The 22,644-nt window shown below is 36.8% G+C and overlaps 1 long non-coding RNA gene across 1 annotated transcript in view; it reads left to right on the forward strand.

Annotated features, from left to right (window-relative positions):
• The first annotated feature begins 546 nt into the window (after positions 1-546).
• Positions 547-22,644, forward strand: part of LOC122698959 — a 29,846-nt gene continuing 7,748 nt past the window's right edge. The window contains exon 1 of the long non-coding RNA XR_006342465.1: positions 547-662. This is a non-coding gene — a long non-coding RNA (uncharacterized LOC122698959). The remainder of the gene's footprint in view (positions 663-22,644) is intronic.

Below are 22,644 nucleotides of genomic sequence, written 5' to 3' on the forward strand. Positions count from 1 at the left end.
TATTATTTGCTAGAGTACAAACAATAGGTCCTTGCACTATACTTGGATGGACAAGACAGTAAGTGAATATATATATATATTTAGAATTTTCTTCTTATAATAGTTTTCTAAGTATTGCTTACTGTCCATGCTGAATAGATCTAATTTTACTTTTTGTTTTCAAACACTAAATATGAAATAACTTGCTTATAGTAGAAGTGAAATGCCATTTGTGGAGAAGACAAACTCTTATGCACAAACTCCTACATAGTACAAAAGATAGTTAATGATCAGTATACTGTGAATATGCAATAAAATATGTAAAAAAAAATCTAATTTAAAATAGTGATGAGATCCCTCATTTTGGATTCTTGAGCCCACATTCCTTAAACAGTAGTGCCAATTTTCACGAGAGGAAGTTTAGAATTATCAGAATAAAATTAGTTTTAATTCACTTTAATTAAAAATCCATGTATTTGAATATATAAATATGTATCTCCTCGAGATCATTTTTAGGAAGAGGGAGAACATAAAGAAAAGGAAATAGACTTCTATCGCATGTCTAGTGTAAGGTTACCTTTTATTCTCATGGCCATCCTGTAATGCTGGTTTTATTATCCCTGCTTTTACAAAGGGAGTACAGCCTTGTTGGAGAGTTTAAGTAGCTTTCCCAGGATTGCAAGGTAAGTGGCAAAACAAGGAGTCACCTCCAGAGAGTCTACCAAAGTTTTCCATCTTATTCATCTCCAAAATGCTGGGAGGGCATCCCAACGTGTAAGGAAAGGTTTTGCTTTTGTGTGTGGTTCCTTTGTTTAGTGGGAGGATATAAAGTCAAAGAAGGGATGATACTTGGGGTTCAGTGTCCAGAGGCCTAAATTAATCAGTTTCCTTTCTTCCCTAGCATCTGAGTACTCAGATATACGAGAGTGGAGGAGGGAAAGATCCCGTCTTCCTTGTCATTCCTGTTCCTACAATTAGAGGAATAGCTCCAGCTTGTTTCACTGATTTGATATTAGGAATAATTCATTTAAATTGTTTAACATCAACAGAAAGACACTGAATTTTTAAATTGAATGTAATCTTGAATAATTCGTGTCAGAAAGCTGTATTTTAACTTCAAAAATAGTTTTCCCTTCTCTGAAAATGCTATTTCAAAAATGGTTTTTAATGGCTCAATGGGAAGACTGCCATCTGCTGAATCAACAACACCTTTTCATGTACTACCTGAATAATTCTTAGAAATCAATATTGTGTAGAAGCTAAAGACATCTCTATATGCATATATATGAAAATGCGTGTATGTATATTCCTACATATACACACGCAGTCATTTTAGTTTCTCTTTGACCACTTACCTGTGAATTGTTCTTAGACCCTAGATATCAGAAAGTGCATCCTATAGAAATTCAGATATTCAGTTAAAATAGAAATTCAGATATTCAGTTAAAAATCTAATTTGTAAAGAATTGAACTTATTTACTACAAAGAGATATTAGATGTTAACCTAATTCTCTGTTATATTGTTTCTTGTCAGGTCTTGCAGTCACGATATGTCTGCTGATCTTAAACTTATTATTTCCTTTGCTCTCTCCCTCACGCCTCTGTTCTTAACTCACATTTCTCTCATAAATCCAGATGCAGAAAGTAGAACTTTCAAAGTAAATTTTATAATTATTTACTTTCATTGTGAACATAGACCTCATTGCCTAAAAATGTCTGTGTCACTAGGTTAATAACAATATGAAAAGGATCATCATTCCGGCCAGCCTTTGTCCTGCAGACACATGATCCTCCAGTCAAAAGGAAACTTTATTTTTCAGTTTAATTGTAATTAGTAGCAAAGTCTCTACTCATGTGGCTTATTTGTTGAATGTGTGTGCCCCTTCCTTGCACTGAGCTCCCCTTTCTCCTCTTCTGCTCAGTGAGAGAGCCCTAGGAGTTAATAGGAAAATGGCATGTTTACTCCTTCTACTGAATCTTTTGGTTTGTTTGTTTTTGCACTCTGGCATATGTCACTCTTTGGGGGGATAAAAGTTTGCCCTGGATTCCCCAGTACAAAGGAGACTGAAGTTAGGATTTAATATTTTTTTCCTTAGCTCAGGACCCCAGCAAGGAGGCATCTAGGCTTGGTATGAAAAATCTTTTCATCTGAGATTATATATTATCTTTCTCTCTATTGGTATCGCTAGCAAAATGCCACAAAGTTAAAACACAATCTATTGAGACTTTTAAAAAAATCACCAGGTTTTCACAGTCTATATTTTAATATAAGATTAAAAGTCATCATGATGAGACATAGTCTTAAAACTTAAAATCTGTCAGAAAAAGAAAAAAGTTTACACTATTTCTTATTCTAATTAGTTTCAATATATGCTTATAGTATACATTAATTTATATTATATTTATTATATAATATAATATATTATATTATGTATACTATAAATATTTTTATATTATATTATATATTACATTATGTAATGAAAATTTAACAATAACTGATGCATAGTATATACAACAAAATTGTTTATTTGCTTGTTTTATTTCCACAGCTATTTAAGCCCATAATATTACAGTCAATGTTAAAATATTTACCTCTGTAAAATTTTTGTGTTATAAAATAATTTTTAGTAAAATCCCTATTTGTATCACTCTAATAAATAGCTTACTTATAGCTTTTTGGAAATTCCTCAACTACCTTGTATATATCTTTGCAGTTATAGTTTCTCACCAAAAGTTCAAAATGGGAGGGGGAACAATTACATTCAAACTCACAGACTTGTTGGAAATCAAGATTTAAAAATGAATGATATACAAATTATTGCAAAGCACAGTTATCTTCATTGGGAGAGAAGAGACAATTTCCCAGGGGAAAATAATTTAAAAATATATATAAATTTGATATGACTGAAAGAAACATTTTAAAGTGGTTGAATTTTTAAGTGTGATTCTGAGAAACATGCATGTTGTCCCAATTTTTTAAGTCCTCAAACACTCTCAGTATCTCTGAAGTACCTAGGTATATCACATAGTTGAAAGGACAACAGAGAATTCAGAACTGAAATATGTAATCTACCCTAGTTCATTAAAATATCTAATCCTTAGATACTGTTGTTGCCTTTCATTTGTCGAAATTTAACTCAGGATTTTATCTCTAAGGTCATGTTTAGGTCTCTTATCCTATAATTTCATGAAATGTCTTAAATAATCATCTTCATCATGTGCTTCTTATGATATATCCACCTATAATTATAACTGGGATACTCACTTCTCTCTGTAGCATCTCTGGCATCAGCCCACTGTTGAGTAGAAAGCCCATGAGTGTCTAAGGATATAATTTTGATCTTTGAAAAATGACTAAGATGCCACAAAAGAGGAAACAAATACAGAAGTCAACATGTGCTAATGGAGGATCAGAAAAGAAATTTCTCTCTTCGAAAGACTGTTCTCTCCTGTTATACTGAGTTTTCACCTAAAATTCAGTTGGTCTTTTTAGATTTTCTCAGCTTTTTGTTGTTGTTGTTCTTTCCTGCATACCTTTGTTCTCTATTTACTGCTCGTTTATAGCACATGGGCTAGGCTTGTAATTAACTTTGCTCCTCCAATATACATTTGACTTTTACCACCAACATTCTTACCAGCCCTTGTGTTGGCTTTATCTTCCTGCACCCATGAACTGGTCCTATTTGCTTGACTGTGGTGCAAGGGTGATTTGGGGACTCGAGTCATAGGGAGACTTAGGGGGGTGCAGCTTTCTTCTTGTTTGAGTAAAAGAGTCAAGATTAGAAAATTTCATGTTTTTAAACTTGATTCTGCCAGAAAAATAATTTGTTCAATATAAAGTTTATGCAAGTATCCTTTTCCTCTCCTATTTGTAACAGCTGTGAATGACTGGTTAATATACCTCAACAGAGGGATAATACAAGGTTACTGTAATAAATTCACCATGTTTTCTCCAATGCTTCCTAAATTCCATCTAAGGGCAGAGGTTACTATGAAGAGTGACTTGGGAAAAAGAAGTGCTAGTCATCCTTGATTTCAATTATTCTGTTTAAAATTATGTGAATGTATTGCTTTTCCAGTGGGACTTATAATAAGTAATTTAGTGTTGATTAAATCTAGTCCAGGTAATCATATTAACTAAGATGGCCTATTTAAATAAATTGTTTAAGTACTAACAAGGATTCATAATATTTATATGCCTCAAATAAAAAGAAAACATATTCCATTTGTTTCTTGGAGTTATGACTAGGGAAAAGTTTTGATGGAAATGATGATGACTTTAGCTTTCTGAACCTAATTCGCAGGCAGTGTTTAGAGGAGAAGTAAAATGTCCATTGTCAAAGTTGTGCATAAAAATAGGAACTTTTAAATTATGAATTGGGTTAACATCTGTTGGGCAAACTGTTTGCTTAGACTTATTTTAACATTTCACTTCCCTTGCTACCCCCTCTGTCTCTCTTGCACATCTGGGAATGTGGTGAGAGGACCACAGAGACAATTATAAAGCCAGAGTCCAGTTAAGGACCCTGAATTTTCCATTTTTAGCTTCTGCTGAAATGTAAGGATGTCCCAAGAGTGGCCTGTGTGGACTCCACAGGAAGAAAGATCTTGATTTAAAACACAAATAAAACCAAAGTTGCAACAAAATGGAGACTTTTACAAGGTCAATTGACACAAATAGAAAAAAAAAAAAACAAACTATATTGTTTGAAGGAGAGTATATCATCTATTGAAGAGAAATATTTTAGAAACAAGAGTTAAAGTTAAAACATACTAGTGAAAACTAGTTCAAGCAGGCAGGATATAGAAATTACCAAGGATAGAGGCTTTCATGTGAAACCGCTTTGGGTCCTATCCTGGCCATGCCAGGTCCTGGTGTTGCCAGGGAGCAGATCGCATAATTCCTTTAAGTCCCAGTTTCTTCATATATAAAATGAGGATATGATGTGATGATGGCATCAACCTCATTAGGATTATTGGAGGATTTAATGCAATAATATACATATATGTTTGTCACTTTTCATGTGATAAAAATGAATATTACTACTAATAGCTGCTGGTCATAATAAAGCTGTTGAAAAGGGACCATGAAAATGATGATTTATGGTTACATAAAAAAAAAAAAAAGACTTAACAAATAAATCCCAATAAAGAAACTGTGACAATGATCTTTGTGATGAAATGAGAACAAAGCAACTTGCCAAATAGCCTGTGGAGGAACACATTATCTGCCTTTTTGCCTTTTTTTTTTTTTTTTGGCTGTGCTTCAGCTTGTGGGATCTTAGCTCCCCAGTCTGACTGAACGCTGGACCTCAGAAGTGACAGCACAGCGTCGTCCACACTGGGCCACCACGGAATTCCTACCTGCTTTGTTTCGGTTATCTGGAACTATCATGATTCTTGTGCCTTTCCTATAAGCCCAGTGACTGAATGAGGATGCGTTCCAATAAGGCATGATGGTATTAGTACTTTCAGGTATTTTAAAACTGAAGAGATGAACTGTGATGATATCTCAAAATAAGCTAAAACACCAGTCATTCCTTTCCAATCATTCCAGTCTTATTGTTTTCAAAAATTTACTATACGGTAATTTAAAAAAAAAAAAACAAGAGTTTTTCACTTTTTTTTTTTAAAGTAACACTGATTCCTGACACCCACTTGCAAATTTTCAAAAGGTCACCAGTGGCATCAGTATATAACCCAACGCCTCTTCCGAAGTCCTCTGGAATTGCCTGCATCACTCTGGCCTCCTCTCAGACCCCTCCCCTGCATGCCCCACATACCAACTTGTATTGGCAAGTTGCCCCCATGCTCAGCTCTCCCTAGCTTGTATCATTTGTCTATTACCTTATCCCCCTGTTTGAACACCCTATCCGCAGCTTTTGGACAGGCTAATTTCCATTAGACTTTTAAGATTCAGCTCAATCTTCCTCGGGAGAGAATTCCCTCTCCTTAAGTTGCCCTTCAGCTGTTAGGGGTACTCAGGTGTGCAATTTCCTATCCCTCGAAACTGCAGTGCTGTTTTCCTTTACATATTTGTATCTTTGGATGTGCTTCCCAGGGGGCGCTAGTTGTAAAGGATCTGCCTGCCAATGCAGGAGACAGAAGTTTGCCCCCACAACTAGATCATGAATTTTTGAGGTCAGTAATAATGTCTTGTTTGTCACTAACAGTATAATCTCAATAAACATCACTGGAAGGAGCAGACTGTCACTATAAAGCTCTTCTAGACCTGCCTTTTGTATATCAATTTGAATATTCTATCCCTCTGGATTAATAGCAGCCTGTTTCCCAAATGTAAGACTCCTTGAGACATAGTTCTTACATATATAAGCTGAGAACAAGCCTAAGAAAATTAGGGCACCTGCAATACACACCATACTATTTGGCAGGAGTGTGATTTGGATCATTTAACCATTGCTTTAAGGAGAATTCCAAACAAAGGCCTCATGTATTATATTCAAATTTTGAAGGGTAATATCAACTTGGTTCTTATCCCAGTGGTAGAGATCTGGATTTGCCCTTTACAGAAAAACAAGTAGGACTCATCAAGACCAGTTGATGTTTTATTCATCATGAAGTACATCATTGGCATTTTATCAATGTTAAATAATGATAACAATGAGGCTAATCAAAGCCTGGTTTTAGATATGTCTGTGCCTAATGGAAAAATTTAACCTCAGTGTCTCCACTAGCATCTGAATGTCTTCATGGCTCTTGGCTTGAGGGTTGCTACACGCAATTGAGACAAAGACCCTTTCAACAGCAGAATTATGAAGTTTGATCATTACCATGTGCCCTCCCAAACATTTGCAAGCACAGATTCACAAATTTGTCTGCCATCTCATTGTTTTCTCAAGTCCTTAATTTCCAAACAGCATTTTACTTTTTTTTTTGTCTAACCTAGGGTTGTTATTCACATCTTTAGCATTGGTGTTTATGTATGTATAATCTCATATTCCTCAGTCTCTTTAAAGAAAAATCAAATGCCTTATTTGTTTATTTAAAATATAATTTTATTTATTATTTTTGGCTGTGCTGGGTCTTCCTTGATGTGCAGGCTTTCTCTAGTTGCGGAGAGCAGGGCCTACTCTCTAGTTGTGCCCGGGCTCCTCATGGCGGTGGCCTCTCTTGCCACGAAGCACAGGCTCTAGGGTGCGAAGGCTTCAGCAGTTGCGGTGCAGACTCAGTCGATGCATTTCCCAGGCTCCAGAACACAGGCTCAGTAGTTGTATCACACTGCCTTAGTTGCTCTGTGGGGTCTTCTCGGATCAGGGATCAGTGACAGGCAGATTCTTTACCAATGAGCCACTAGGGAAGTCCTCAAATGCCTTTAAATACAAAGATGTGGATATATAAATGATATGGGCAAAGAAGATGATTCCAAAAGATCATCTAAGATAGTCTTAATTGTTGAGAGGACAACTGAATACTTAGCAAGAATGGTTTATTGCTATTGACCTGATTCTTATATGCTTCTCTTTCTTTCTGCTGTACAATATGTCTCTTCATGTAGTAAGTTCATGCAGAAAGAAATGGGTTTATTTCATAGCATATGACTATGTCCGACTGTATTCTGTAATGGGGAAATAGCCATAAATATGAGTGAGTTAAGTCATTCAATTATTGCTTCTTTCCTTTGAAGTAAAATGATATTTTGATTGTCCAGTTGAAAATACAGTAGCTTATCTGTTCATAATAAATTTGTAACCTATCAGGAAGCCATTCATTGCCTGGGAAATCTCATTTTCCCCCTATTATGCTACTCAATGTGTTTAATCATTAACTCTAAAAGGAAAAATTCAGTTAAAGAAAAAAGGAATCATAAGTCTTCATTGTTCTTGCTAAATTATATCCCAATTAGTGTGATGGTAAGCACTAAATGGCCAAAAAAAGAAAAGAAAAAAAACCTAAATACCTTTTTTCCTTTAAAAGTAGAAGTTTAGAATTTTCTCTGTATATTGATATCAAATGCCAAATATTTATTTAAGATAATAAAAATCTTCCCAACCCCATTACAAACAAAGGTTAGACTGAAATTTAAAATTAAAAATAAAGATTTAGCTCTGATTTCTTATATAACCTTATGATTTCTAAATTGTTTCTCTCAATGAAAAGTAAAACTGTTTTGAGACCCTAAAAATGTACTTTTACTGAGTTTCTTAGGATTTAAATATAAATAAAAATAATACATTCAAAGTCTAGATGAATGAATCAAACCAATTTATTGATTTTTGCCTTTGGACTACATATGGCTTCAAACTGGAACAAAAAAGTATTTGTTCCATTTAAAAGACTTTCTAAATGCATTTTACAAACTCATTATTATTATTGGTAAGTACTATTAGTAATTAAAACCAAAATCAGACCACAAGCCTATCTTGTCTTAAACAGACAATATTCTTAATAATACTAAGAAAATGATCATGAATCACACGGTAAATGTGATTATAAGTTTTTCAGTTTAGATACCAAAATATTTGAGTCGATTTTTGGTTATATTCTGTGTAAACAGACACCTGATTGACTTCAGTGTAGATTTAACTCTGTGATATTTTTGCTGACAACAGCCCTAGATACTTTGGAGCATTTCAAAGGATCGATTTCTCTTGTCTCTGCTGGGCCTAGAAGAAGAACATGCGTGCACACACACAAAACATATTCAAAATTATTTCTCAAATACATTTATTGAGCATGTCTTGTAAGTTCCAGGTTATGTGAGAAAATCAAGCTCAGTTTAGTGCAGGAGACAGATTTCTATAAGGGGGTAGAAGGACATTATAAGAAAACACAGTAGAATAAAAATTCAAGGCTAATTTCTATGTGCTCTTTTAATTACTTTGTTTCCACAAGCGAAAATTCCTTTGGCCTTTCTTGTTTAAATGGTGAAACAAATACTAAATTCTGCTTGTCCTTGTAGGTAGCTGGTGAGAGCTCTCTAAGAAGTTATGTATCAGTGTCTTTAGGTTTCCTTTTGAAGGCGGGTTTAAAGAAAAACGTACTAGACTATAAACAGTATAAATGTTTGAGGGTAACTGAATACTTCTTTTCAAAATTTCCCTTCCTCATTGTTCCTATCTTCTTTCCTTCTGAATGGTTGCTTATTATATATATTTTTATATATCTATATATGGAGAAGATGGGCCTGAAAGCATATTATGAAGCGTAATTACAAGATACCGCAAAAGCCACCAGAAGGATAGAAAGCTTAAAAGAAAGAACAAAGCTAAAACTAAATCTTCATATTTTATATCCAGTAATTCAAGTGCCTTTGTATGATAGAATGGTAACAGAAGCAGGTGAAGTGCAAAGGAATTGTGGCTTTCAAAGTATAGGGACTTCTTGGGAAGTGAATAACTTGGTTGTGAAAAGATCAGGTTCTTGAGATAAAAGTACAAAAATTTAGGTATGTTTAATGTGGGGAAATAACAATGTAAGTTTCATAACCAGTTGCGTTTATTTTATTTAATGTGATTTATTGTGATTTGGAGGGCTTCCCTGGTAGCTCAGCTGGTAAGGAATCTGCCTGCAATGTAGGAGAGCCTGGGTTGGGAAGATCCCCTGGAGAAGGGATAGGTTACCCACTCCAGTATTCTTGGGCTTCTCTAGCGGCTCAGATGATAAAGAATCTGCCTGCAATGTGGGTGACCTGGGTTCGATCCTTGGGTTGGAGATATCCCCTGGAGGAGGGCATGGCAACCTACTCCAGTATTCTTGCCTAGAGAATCCCCATGGACAGAAGATCCTGGCGGGCTATAGTCCATGGGGTCACAAAGATTCGGACACAACTGAGTGACTAAGCACAAATGGCATATTGTGATTTGGAACAATGCATTTTTGTATTACTTTAATAATAAGTCTTATGTGTATTCAAAAAGCCTGACTCCCAGAGATACTATCTGAACCTGGCAATCCAGTGTGGGTTTATAAGCCCTCCCTCTCCAAGGCTACCCCTTTTGAACTTTATTTGGAGGGGATTGTGAGTGAGTATGTGTGGAAGGGGAGTGGATATAAATGTGTTTTTCTAAGCAATTTCCCTTTAATTAAAAATGTGTTTTGGATTTATATTTATTTACACTTGAATTATCAAAATGTTCCTTTGGAAGAATTTTTTCCCTTTGAGGCATCTTAACTCACCCTCCCGGAAGCCACATTTTACCATAAGTAGAAAAACTCCACACCAAGAAGTTGGAGTTTTGTTCCAGACTCTAACCCTACAATTTTGTGTGGGTTTTAAACTTGGCAAAATGTATGATCCCATCCCTAATCACAATCCATAATAGTACAGTGTGTGACAGTGGGGACAGAAGGACTCTCCTGAAATAAACCAATAAACCCACCTGGGAGAGTTGTCTGCGTTTCACTCTTTCCTCTCTTCACTGATCCCACGAATATTTCCCCCCAGACAAACCCTGCTTTTGTCCCCAAGATATTTGATAGACAGAGATCCTGAAGCCTGCTGACATAACAGTGTCTCTCATCCTTTGAAATTACAGGTTTAATTACAGAGATGCTCATCTACTCACTACCCATCATTTGTTTTAAATGTGCAGCTCACGTGTTCTTCTTTGATTCTGCGGACCTGTACCATTTTCATCCAGGAGATTCCAACACAGCTGTCCGTATGACCTGCTGGGTTCTTTACCCAAGAGAGAGTTTTACTTGTAAACTTTACTTTCTCAAAGGCAGGGTATAAAACAGACAAAATAGAATTTGCACATAAACCCACTAAATTTGAAATTTTTATCTATTATCTCTTTACTGAGGAAAAAAAACAAAGATTTTCTCTGAGTCATCCCAATGAAGCCAAACATTATTTCCTCTTCTGAGGGTCTTAGATGAAGGCCCGGTTAATCCTGACAGAGTCTCTTAACTCCACTGGTTTTGTTTCCTGTAAATGTGGCCTGGCCTGGCCCTCTAGATAACGATGTACTCCACCCTTGAGGATGGGCTGATGGGCTGAGACCTCTACTTGATTGTTAACCATCATCTCCAAACCCCATGGGTCAAAGTTCAGGTCTTTTACTGCTTCTAATGGCATACGTGGAAAGTGCACAACTTCAAAACAATGGAAGTAATAAGAGCATCTTTAAAAGGTATTTGTTAGCACTCACCCCATGGACTTAACTCTTATTTAAGGGAAACATTATAATTGTGGTGAAATTATAGATTACCATTTTTCTCAGACTTCCTACAGGTAACCTCTACCCATTATGCTCCTATATTTGGAATAGTCCACTGAGCTACTTGGAGCAAGGCCATTAGCTCCCTGCTTGCAACTGGAGTTATAGGAGAAAAAAAAGAGGGAAACTTTTATAATAATTCTTATTTCATAAAGTGTCATGTTATTTATAGGAAAATGAGACAGTAAAGTGTGCTTTCTTTTAAATCTGGCCTTTACTGCACCCTATAATTTATGGTAATATAATAAGTAATTTGAAAATAAAGATTTGAGACAACATTTCAGCATTAGTGTTTTTAAGACAAAACAAACATTCAAAATAAAACCTAAACCACCAAAGTGAACTCTATCATTAAATGCCTACTTTTTTGCTAAATTTGTAGTTATGGCAGCTCAAAATCTCAAACTCTTCATTTGTGACCTCTTGCAAAGTAAAAATAATTATATTATTTTCTGTGGCACAAGGGCATTATGGCTCATTATTTTTTTCCTCCCCAAAGTCCAAGTGGATTTGCATCAGCTGCTATTAAATGGGATTAATGAACTTAGAGGAATTTAAATAACAGTATGAGATTTCAGAGATGAACAAACTGCCTATAATATTTCAGGCTCCTGATTCTGAATTATTTCAGCTTTGTCTCATCAAGGCTCATTGAATCTTATTCCATTGTACACTTATAAATCAGTGTGAACTTTTTAGCTTTCATGAAATAAATTATATTCAAAAACCTTTCCTGCTCATGGTATGCAATCTACTATCATACTAATGTGCCAAAAATTAATGTGAGAAATACTGTAAATAATAAATGCCAGACAGTTCAATTGAGATCACTAATGCTGTGAAATAACTCTCTCACCTTCATTCATTATTATTTCTGTCATTTAAGAGAATACTGCTTGTCTCAAGACCCATGGTATGGGGTAAAATGATGATGAGGAGGACTCCTTAAGGACAGAGAGGTAGACTTTTCTTACGCTCCTACATCCCCATTCCGCATCCCCTTGTCTGGGTGGGCTACTCTAATTTTGTTTTGTTTTGTTTTATAATATCTTATGTCCATTTTACCTTTGCACTTGCAAATTGTTCACTTTTCTACTAGCTTTCTAGATAATTGATTTTTATCCCAGAACCTTCCCCTAGAGTCAGAGAAGCCTCATTATGAGGGCAAAAGTTCCCCTCTAGATCACCTTAATCAGAATTCCTGAAGGTTATGCCCAAGAATTTGCATTTTAAATAAGTACTGTAGGTCCTCAATTCTCCAAATGGGGTCCAAAGACCGAGGTCAGCATCACCTGGGAGCTTGTTAGAAATTCAGACTCTCAGGCCCCACCTGCAGCCTGCTGACTCAGTACCTGCAATTTAAAAAACTGGTGATTCCTATTCACATTAAATTTGGATAGTCATTGCTCCAAGTGATTCTTGTACATACTAAAATCTAGAAAGTACTGTTCTAAGATGCATAATATTGTGATAGATATGAAAAAACAAAACAAAACAAAAACAAAAACCAACCTTTGTGGCATTCAGTCTCTTGTAGTTTTAAAAGGCAAAAAAAGAAAAATAAAAGAACTCTGCATCCAGGCTCACTCCTAACAACTGCAGGACCTGGGACAAACAGAGAGTCGGGGCTCGTATACCATATGTCTAAATATTTAAGGGTTTTCAGTCAAGCTTAAGCAGTTGTAAACTAAAATGTTCTCTGCCCTACTTGGAAAATTTTTCCATTCTGTTTGTTACCTGGAGGCCAGATTTTAGACTCTACATTCCTTAGATTTCTGTGCTAGACTGTGGTAGGGCGGAGGCATCCCTTTGTGGACATCCCTTGGCAGCACCCAGGCATAGCTAGAAGTATAGATTCTGACACCATGGTCTTGCTTGAGAGAACAGATCCGGCAAAGATGCCTGTGTAAGGCTTAGAAGTGGCACAAAGGCTATTGGGAAGGCAATTCCAGATTCAGGTATTCCAGTTATCCTTAGAGGGGAGGACCTGTCCTGTGGGTGGTATGCCCCCTTTGCAAAGCAGATACCGTACCCTGTGGGGAAGATTTACAATAGAGCTGGGTGTGGAATCCAGGTGAGGGCTCTTCTTCCTCTGATCTAAGGGTAATACTGTTGGAAATACTAGATACAAGTGATGTTCTGAACTTACCATTTCACAGGGCCATTCAGAAGGTAGGACCTGGGTAAGAACTTGGACTCTAAAATTATGTCTATTGACATTCACATCTTAAATCCACCCCTTACTTGTTGTGTGACTTTGAGCAAGTTATCTCCCTCCATTTCTGTGTCAAGAAATAAAGGTAATGATGAGAACACCTCATAGGATTATTGTGTGAATTAAGTAAAAGTACTTACTTAAAGCAGTTAACACAATACTTAAAAGATGCTGCTGCTGCTAAGTCACTTCAGTCGTGACTGACTCTGTGTGACCCCATAGACGGCAGCCCACCAGGCTCCCCAGTCCCTGGGATTTTCCAGGCAAGAACACTGGAGTGGGTTGCCATTTCCTTCTCCAATGCATGAAAGTGAAAAGTGAAAGGGAAGTAGCTCAATTGTGTCTGACTGTTAGCGACCCCATGGACCGCAGCCTACCAGGCTCCTCTGTCCATGGGATTTTTCCAGGCAAGAGTACTGGAGTGGGTTGCCATTGCCTTCTCCAACTTAGAAGACAGCAACTCTCAATAAATGCCAGGTTATCGTTACAGATTACTTTTCCACATTGCTACTTAGGCATGCCTTGTACTGACAAAAGCAATTTAATATATATAAATCATCGTTTTTTATGAGAATTCATGTTTTAAAGGAGTTGAAGTGTGTTCATTTCTCTTTCAAGAAATCTAATTCTAAAAGAAGTGGGAAAAACAAATGACATCTTCAGGGGATCACAGTGTCAAAAGAAGATACTTGAATGTGTTGTATTTGTTTTTAAAATGCTTGAGAATAAAGCCTTCATCTTAACTTTTATTAAAAGCCCACTATTTCATATCAAATTTGATGCTATTAAATACTGTTGCTGTTGTTCAATTGCTAAGTTGTGTTCGACTCTTTGTGACCCCGTGAACTGCAACACACCAGGCTTCCCTGTCCTTCACCATCTCCCTGAGTTTGCTCAAACTAATGTTCATTGAGTCTGTGATGCCGTCCAACATCTCATCCTCTGCCACCCCTTCTCTTCTTGCCCTCAATCTTGAATACTGGGACAAATTTAAAAGCTGAGAGAAAAGATTCAAAGGCAAAGGATAAGCCGAAGAAGATATAAGTGGTATAGCAGTATCCAGAGAAATAGAGATTCTGACCACTGTGTTGGTAAAACTATGGGACTTTTCACAAGATTTTTCTAGTTAATTGTGTTTTTCTTTGTAAATAATAGAGAAGGTCATCCATTGATGTGAGCGGGTGAAAATGGAGGAAGGAACAAGAGGTTGTCTACCGAATATTAGGCATAAAAAAAGTGAAATAAAATTAACAGGTAGAAACACATTTTGAACTTGGTTTTCTGGATATGGCCAGGTGGGCAAGCTTTTTTATGACATTGATTGTGTGGATAATTGCCTCATATTTCCACTGTCTGGGTAGATACTACTTAAGGATTTTAGATGTCTCCCTAGAGCTATGAACTGTCACCATAGTTCATGCCTTACAATAGAAACCAAACAAAGCTTTTTGGAAAGAGAGAAGAAATGTTTTGCATCAAACTTCATGACGTGCCATGCTGCTAATGCGTTTTGAATTCCACACTCCAAAACATCTGGCAAGGCTCCTGTGATTCATACATCCATTGAAAGCTTTGAGCTCCAAATTTAGTTAAATAAATTGTTAAGAATGTGTTTTTATTATATAAACTTTAGCTCCAAATAAGTCCAAATACTCTTGGAAACTTCAAGCATGAATTCCATAAATAGTTCTAAATTTTCACTATAAGGGTCTTAAAGGCTGAACAATTACTTAACAATCATTTTAGTAAAAGAACACACCATTGAACAGTTGCTTGCCCTTAACCACTGTGAACAATTTCAGTATTGATATTTCAATATTTGATATTTAGCATGGCTATTTCTACCCTACAAGGAAATATGTATACACTCAAAATATTTTGCTGTGTTTTGAGTAAATTTTAAACCTTGAAACTGTTGGCACTGTGCCTAGAGTAATTGTTTCCTAGTGAAACATTTTCCATAACAATAATTAAAATTGAATTTATGAAAGTCTTAAGGATATTTTACATTAAAATGATAATTAATTACAAGGAAGCTCTTTTTAAAAATCCTCTCAATGCTCTAATTTATACATTATTTTGAATTCATTTATTCCCAGTACCTAAAGCAGCACTTCTTCAACTTCAATGTATACCAAAATTCTCTTGAATATCTTGATTTAAATACAGTTTCAGATTCAGTGGGTCAGGTTTGGGAGCTAAGATTCTGCATTTCTAACATACTCTTCAATATGCCACTGGTCTGCAGAACTCACTTTGAGTAGCAAGGATCCAACATCTTTCAGAATGTGCAACGTACAGGTCGTTCAGGGAATGTATTTTCGGTCTGTCCTTTAGCCAAATAAAACAATAAGGGAAAGGCAATTCTGCACTTTAGAATTGTTCTGATCACTGTGTTTTGTTGATGTGCATTTTTTTTTTTTATGAAAATGGCAACTTCAGGTAAACATGACTGAGCCTCAGACGCTCATCTGTTACTATTATTTCTTACTCTGTTTGTAATATTCAGAAAACTCTCCAAGCATTCTGTTTGCTGGTGAGCAAGCTGCTCCTTCATTAGAGAGGCTATGCAGAGAGAAATGAAGTCAATACAGCATCCAAGATAGTGTCCATTATTTCTTCTTATCACAGATGTGGAAAGTGTTCCATGAATTCCTAGGAATTTTTTGAGAAGTATTTCTCAGCCACTAATCACAATGGTATTTATATTCTAGCCTGCAAACCCTTGCATAATGTGGCCCCTGCCTAACGCTCTTCTACTGCTTCTCTTTCCCTTGGGGAGTGACAGTAACCTTCTTTTAACTTCTTCAATATGTCTGGGGCTTTTGCACTTACTGCTTCCTTTGTTTTACACACTTTGGCACTCTCCACCCTGAATCCTAGCACCCAATTATCTCCTGCTTAATACATACACATATTATACCTATGCAAGTCTCAGGTCAAAGGACTCCTACAACTCAATAGCAACAAACCAAATAATCCAATTAAAAAATAGGCAGAGTGGCTTATTCATGTTGATGTATGGCAGACACCATCACAATACTGCAAAGTAATTATCCTCCAATTAAAAATAAAATAAAGACTGTAATATTTTATTTAATTTTTTTGGTAATATTTTAAAAAATAGAGAATCTGAGTAAACATTTTTCTAAAGAAGAAATAAATACACACTGCCAACAGGTATAGGAAAAGATACTCAACATCACTAATCATCTGGGAAATGCAAATCAAAACCACAGTGAGATATCACCCACACCTGTCAGACTGGACAAGTTTGCTCAATTGTGTCCAACCCTTTGTGACCCAGTGGTCTATAGCCTGCCAGGCTCTGCCATTCTTGGGGTTTTCCAGGCAAGAATACTGGAGTGGGTTGCCATTTCCTTCTCCAGGGGATCTTTCCAACCCAGGGATCAAACCTGGGTCTCCCACACTGCAGGCAGACTCTTTACCATCTGAGCCGCCAGGGAAGACACTGCCTGTCAGAATGGCTATTATCAAAAAGACAAATAACAGTACTGGCAAGGATATAAAGAAAAGGGAATGCTTGTGTACTGTTGGTGGGAATGTAAATTGGTACAACCGCTATAGAAAATGGGGCTTCCCAGGTGGCTCAAAGGGTAAAGAATCCACCTGCAATGAGGGAGACCTGGGTTCAATCCCTGGGTCAGGAAGCTCCCCGAAGAAGGGCATGTCAACCCACTTCAGTACTCTTGTCTGGAGAATCCCATGAACAGAGGAGCCTGGTGGGCTGCTGTCCATGGGGTCGTAAAGAGTTGGACACTACTGAGCGACTAACACACTACGGAAAACAGTATGGCAGTTCCCCCCAAAAATAAAAATAGAATCGCCATGTGATCTGGTAGTGATCATTTCTCAATATATACAAAAAATGAGTCATTATGTTGCATAGCTGAAACTAATATAATGTTATGTGTCAATTATACCTCAAAGATAACCCCACATGGATTCTCCCCCGGTAAATTCCAGCTAGAATTTAACCAGCTTGAGGTAAATTTCTCCTTGAACCTTATGCGTGCGTGCTAAGTCGCTTCATTTATGTCTGATTTTTTGTGAGCCTATGGACCGCCTACCTCCAGTCTCCTCTGTCCATGAGATTCTCCAGGCAAGAATACTGGAGTGGGTTGCCGTGCCCTCCTCCAGGGGACCATCCCAACCCAGGGATTGAACCCATGTCTCTCGCATCTCCTGTGTTGGTAGGCAGATTCTTTACCGCTAGCACCACCTAGGAAGTCCCCTAGAAACGGATACTTTTTTCCAAATCAGTGAACATAACTAGCGGTTATGGACTTGTTTCCTCCCTCAAGTATTTAATGTCTCCCACTGCACAAGAAGCTCCACAAATACAGGAACTGGGTCTCCGTGTCACCATGCCAAACACAGTTCCTGCCATGTGACTGGGATCTCTCAGTAAACAGCTGGGGAAGGGAAGCTTGATGATTTCCTTTTTATTAATACATGTGCCTTGCACTTGTACGGAGCCCTCTAACAGGCATTTATAAAGCTCTTAGAATGGCCAGGGAAGGGTTTTAATGTACGCATTATCCCCCCCAACTGTAAGATCATTATTAACACAGTAGAATTCTAGAATGCAAGGGCTAAAAGGGATCTAAATTTATGGTAGGACAACCTGAGGAAGAAGGAGACTGACTTGCTTACTATCACTCAACAAGTTAGGGTCCGAGGGAGACAGCACTTAGAGCCCTTGACCTGCAAACATATGATCATCCTATAGCACATATTTATATCACAGAGGAATTGATAGCAGATATAGGCAAGAAAAGATAGCAGATATTTTCAGGTCTCATTGAATGTTGAACTATACAACCATGAACTTTACAATCTATGACTAATATCTATAGTAGAAGGTGAATTTAGACTATCAAAATAGTCAGTATTCCCCCCAATTTATGTCTTTTTAAAAATCTTTCCAGACTAATGCCACTTAAATCTTTTCACTCCCATCAGTTCAGGACTCCTATAGATCCCATGGGGCATCCTGTAGATGTATATACATTGTGACCAGCCAGAATTTGTTTTGAACTCCTTTATATATTTTTGATACTTGGATTATCCATCTTTCTTATGGGTTAAGATTTCCCTTTAAATTGTTAATTCCTAAGGGCCAGAGGCATTTTATCTACAATTTATCCTGTAACACTTCACGTGTTATATCATAATATATATTGTTCACTGACTTTACCACCAGAAAAATGAAGATCAAATGGTATAACTTTTTTACCCAAAAGTAAAATTCATTTATCTGCCCAATTTTTCCTTTTCAAAGATATTTCCTAAATTTGAAATTTATATTCTATACCAATTATTTAATTCATGACTCACTTTAATATTCTCAGAGGCTCTATTTCCCCAGCATAAAATAACATAAGAAATCATGCAATAAAGCCCATCAGTGTGGTGGTTAATTCTGATAATAAGTATTTAGAACGCTTAAAGATGCTGCTGAGGGAAACACACATGAGTTCCACATATGAAAAGCCTTTAAGCAATTTGCCAACCCTTCATATGTCACTCTATGACAACCTAATATTAATGAATCCATGTCTTGAGGGGAATTCTGAATTAAGTGATAGTTTTTATTAATTCCTCAAACTGCTCTGGCCTAGTGAACCACGGGCTTTAACTACAGAAGGTAGGGAGCGTGGGCTCTGGCCCAAACGCTGTCAGAAGATAAGAAATGGCTCTGACAGACATCAATCTGTTCCTGTTCACGGGGCTGTCTCTTCCACTCCTTCTCCTTCCAGTTATTAAGCAACAGTGTCAGTCATGGGCCCGCTCCTCTTTTCTCTTTTTATTAATGATTTAACATGGATATGTCATTACCGCTCTATACATCTTTATGCAGATGGCACGACTGTGCATTTTAATGGCAAATCTGTTTCTCACTTAACTACTGAACTGCAAAAAGACTTTGGCAGAATGGTTCCAGGAAAACAAACTGGTTTTAAAAGCAGCAAAAACTACAACAATGGTTTTTGGCTCTCCTGCTCTTCAGAGCTTGAATAGTGATTACTTTAAAAGCCAGAATGATTTGAGAAAATGGCTTATTAGAGGCAATTTTAAAATATTAGTTTGAGTTTGAGTATATTATATTGTTTTTTGAAAAGTTAGAAAACTAGACTAGAGAAAGAATTTTCTTGGCTTTACGCTATACAGGTTTTTTTAAACCGTATGTAATATTTCTCATTTACTAATTAATACTAGTGGTAATTTTTCTTTTATTCAATTTTCTAAAGACCAACCATTAAAAAATGAATTGATGTTAAAAATCTTATTTTTTAAAGTATGTATTCAATGAATATAAACTACACCTAATAATATAATTTCTAAGAATGGAAAGCACATGAAGCTTATATAATTTGGGACTGACTTTGGTTATATAAAATAAGTCATAACTCATGTTCTAATCTGTATAAGATGATTTTTAAATTCTATGCTTTGAAAATATCAACCCATAACTGTGTGCTTTTCTGCCTGTCTGTCTCTTTCTCTCCCCTATGTTTATTCAGTATATAACTTATAAATATCAGTAAAATTTCTTTAAAATCAAGTTTTTCTTGACTGTTACAGTGTATATGGTCATTGTAGCTACTTTTTAAAGAGTACTAATTTTTGAATAATTATGTATGCCCACTGTTGAAAATATAGAGAAAAAACAAAAAGAAATGAAAATTCTTCCATATTCTTACTACCCAGACTGTGTTTATTTTTCTTTATTTCTCGTGTAATTTACAGATCAGGAGGATGCTCAAAAACAGTTAATACTAGAAAGAGCCCTGATGATCCTCTAGCCCAGAGATTTCTTAACTTGCATTAATTTTGTGATTCTTTCATTATCCAACAGTCATTATGCAAAACAATCAAATAGGATCTGTCCTCGTGAGAAGAAGAAAACCAGATATCTGCTTATTTTATTCCCTCTTCTCTTCTTCCATTTCCTAGAACAAAAATTGGAAGTTAGTTTACTAGCTCAGTTCTCTTATTTTCAGGTAAGAAAAACTATTTCCAGAGTGGTTGCTGACTTGTCCAAGGTCACACTGCTAATAAAAGAAAAAAAGATCTCTGCCGGCTTTGTATCAAGTATATTTCAAAAGTATTGTATTCAGACAGGATCCTTACTCTAAAAGCATCCACGATAGACTGCAGGGCCAATTATTGCCAGAGGGTGCAATATGTAAGAACTTAAAAAGAACTAATGGGAGGGTAATGGGACCTAAAGTGTTGCATATATTTAATTTGAAAACGGAAACTTCCAATAAAAATCTAGTCTTATAGGAGGTACAGGTTGAAAACTACTGCTTTGTTTGTTTGTTTTGTTTTTTGTTTTTTATGGTTTTCTACCAGTCTTCATCTCAGTTCAGTTCAGTAGCTCAGTCATGTCCAACTCTTTGTGACCCCATGAACTGCATCACACCAGGCCTTCCTGTCCATCACCAACTCCCGGAGTCCACCCAAACCCATGTCCATTGAGTCGGTGATGCCATCCAACCATCTCATCCTGTGTCGTCCCCTTCTCTTGCCACCTTCAATCTTTCCCAGCATCAAGGTCCTTTCAAATGAGTCAGTTCTTCACATCAGGTGGCCAAAGCATTGGAGTTTCAGCTTCAGCATCAGTCCTTCCAATAAATATTCAGGAATGATTTTCTTTAGAATGGACTGGTTGGAACTACTTGCAGTCCAAGGGACTCTCAAAAATCTTCTCCCACACCACAGCTCAAAAGCATCAATTCTTCAGTGCTCAGCTTTCTTTATAGTCAAATTCTTATATCCATATATGACTATGGAAAAACCATAGCTTTGACAAGACAGACCTTTGTTCGCAAAGTAATGTCTCTGCTTTTTAATATGCTGTCTAGGTTGGTCATAACTTTTCTTCCAAGGAGCAAGGGTCTTTTAATTTCATGGCTGCAGTCACCATCTGCAGTGATATTGGAGCCCCAAAAAACAGTCTGACACTGTTTCCATTGTTTCCCCACCTATTTGTCATGAAGTAATGGGACCAGATACCATGATCTTAGTTTTCTGAGTGTTGAGTTTTAAGCCAACTTTTTCACTCTCCTCTCACTTTCACCAAGAGGCTCTTTAGTTCTTCTTCACTTTCTGCCGCAAGGGTGGTGTCACCTGCATATCTGAGGTTATTGCTATTTCTCCCAGCAGTCTCGATTCCAGCTTGTGCTTCATCCAGCCCAGTGTTTCGCATGATGTACTCTGCATATAAGTTAAATAAGCAGGGTGACAATATACAGCCATAATGTACTCCTTTCCCAATTTGGAATTAGTCTGTTGTTCCATGTCCAGTTCTAACTGTTGCTTCCTGACCTGCATCCAGGTTTCTCAAGAGGCGGATCAGGTGATCTGGTATTCCCAACTCTTGAGGAATTTTCCACAGTTTGTTGTGATACCCACAGCCAAAGGCTTTGGCATAGTCAATAAAGCAAAAATAGATGTTTTTCTGGAACTCTCTTTCTTTTTCAATGATCCAGTGGATGTTGGCAATTTGATCTCTGGTTCCTCTGCCTTTTCTACATCCAGCTTAAACATCTGTAAGTTCATGGTTCACATACTATTGAAACCTGGGTTGGAGAATTTCGAGCATTACTTTGCTAGCATGTGAGATGAGTGCAAATGTGCAGTAGTTTGAGCATTCTTTGTCATTGCCTTTCTTTGGGATTGGAATGAAAACACCTTTTCCAGTCCTATGGCCACTGCTGAGTTTTCCAAATTTGCTGACATATTGAGTGCAGCACTATCACAACATCATCTTTGAGGTTTTGAAACAGCTCAACTGGAATTCCATCACCTCCACTAGCTTTGTTCATAGTGATGCTTCTTAAGGCCCACTTGACCCCACATTCCAGGATATCTGGCTCTAGGTGAGTGATCACACCATTGTCGTTATCTGGGTTGTGAAGATCTTTTTTGTATAGTTCTTCTGTGTGTTCTTGCTACCTTTTAATATCTTCTGGTTCTGTTGGGTCCATACCATTTCTTTCCTTTATTGAGCCCATCTTTGCATGAAATGTTCCCTTGGTATCTCTAATTTTCTTGAAGAGATCTCTAGTCTTTCCCATTCTGTTGTTTTCCTCTATTTCTTTGCATTGATCACTGAGGAAGGTTGTCTTATCTCTCCTTGCTCTTCTTTGTAGATCTGCATTCAGATGGGCATGTCTTTCCTTTTCTCCTTTGTCTTTCACTTCTCTTCTTTTCACAGCTATTTGTAAAGCCTCC

This window comes from Cervus elaphus, chromosome 8, assembly GCF_910594005.1.
Source record: "Cervus elaphus chromosome 8, mCerEla1.1, whole genome shotgun sequence".
Lineage (NCBI taxonomy): Eukaryota > Metazoa > Chordata > Mammalia > Artiodactyla > Cervidae > Cervus > Cervus elaphus.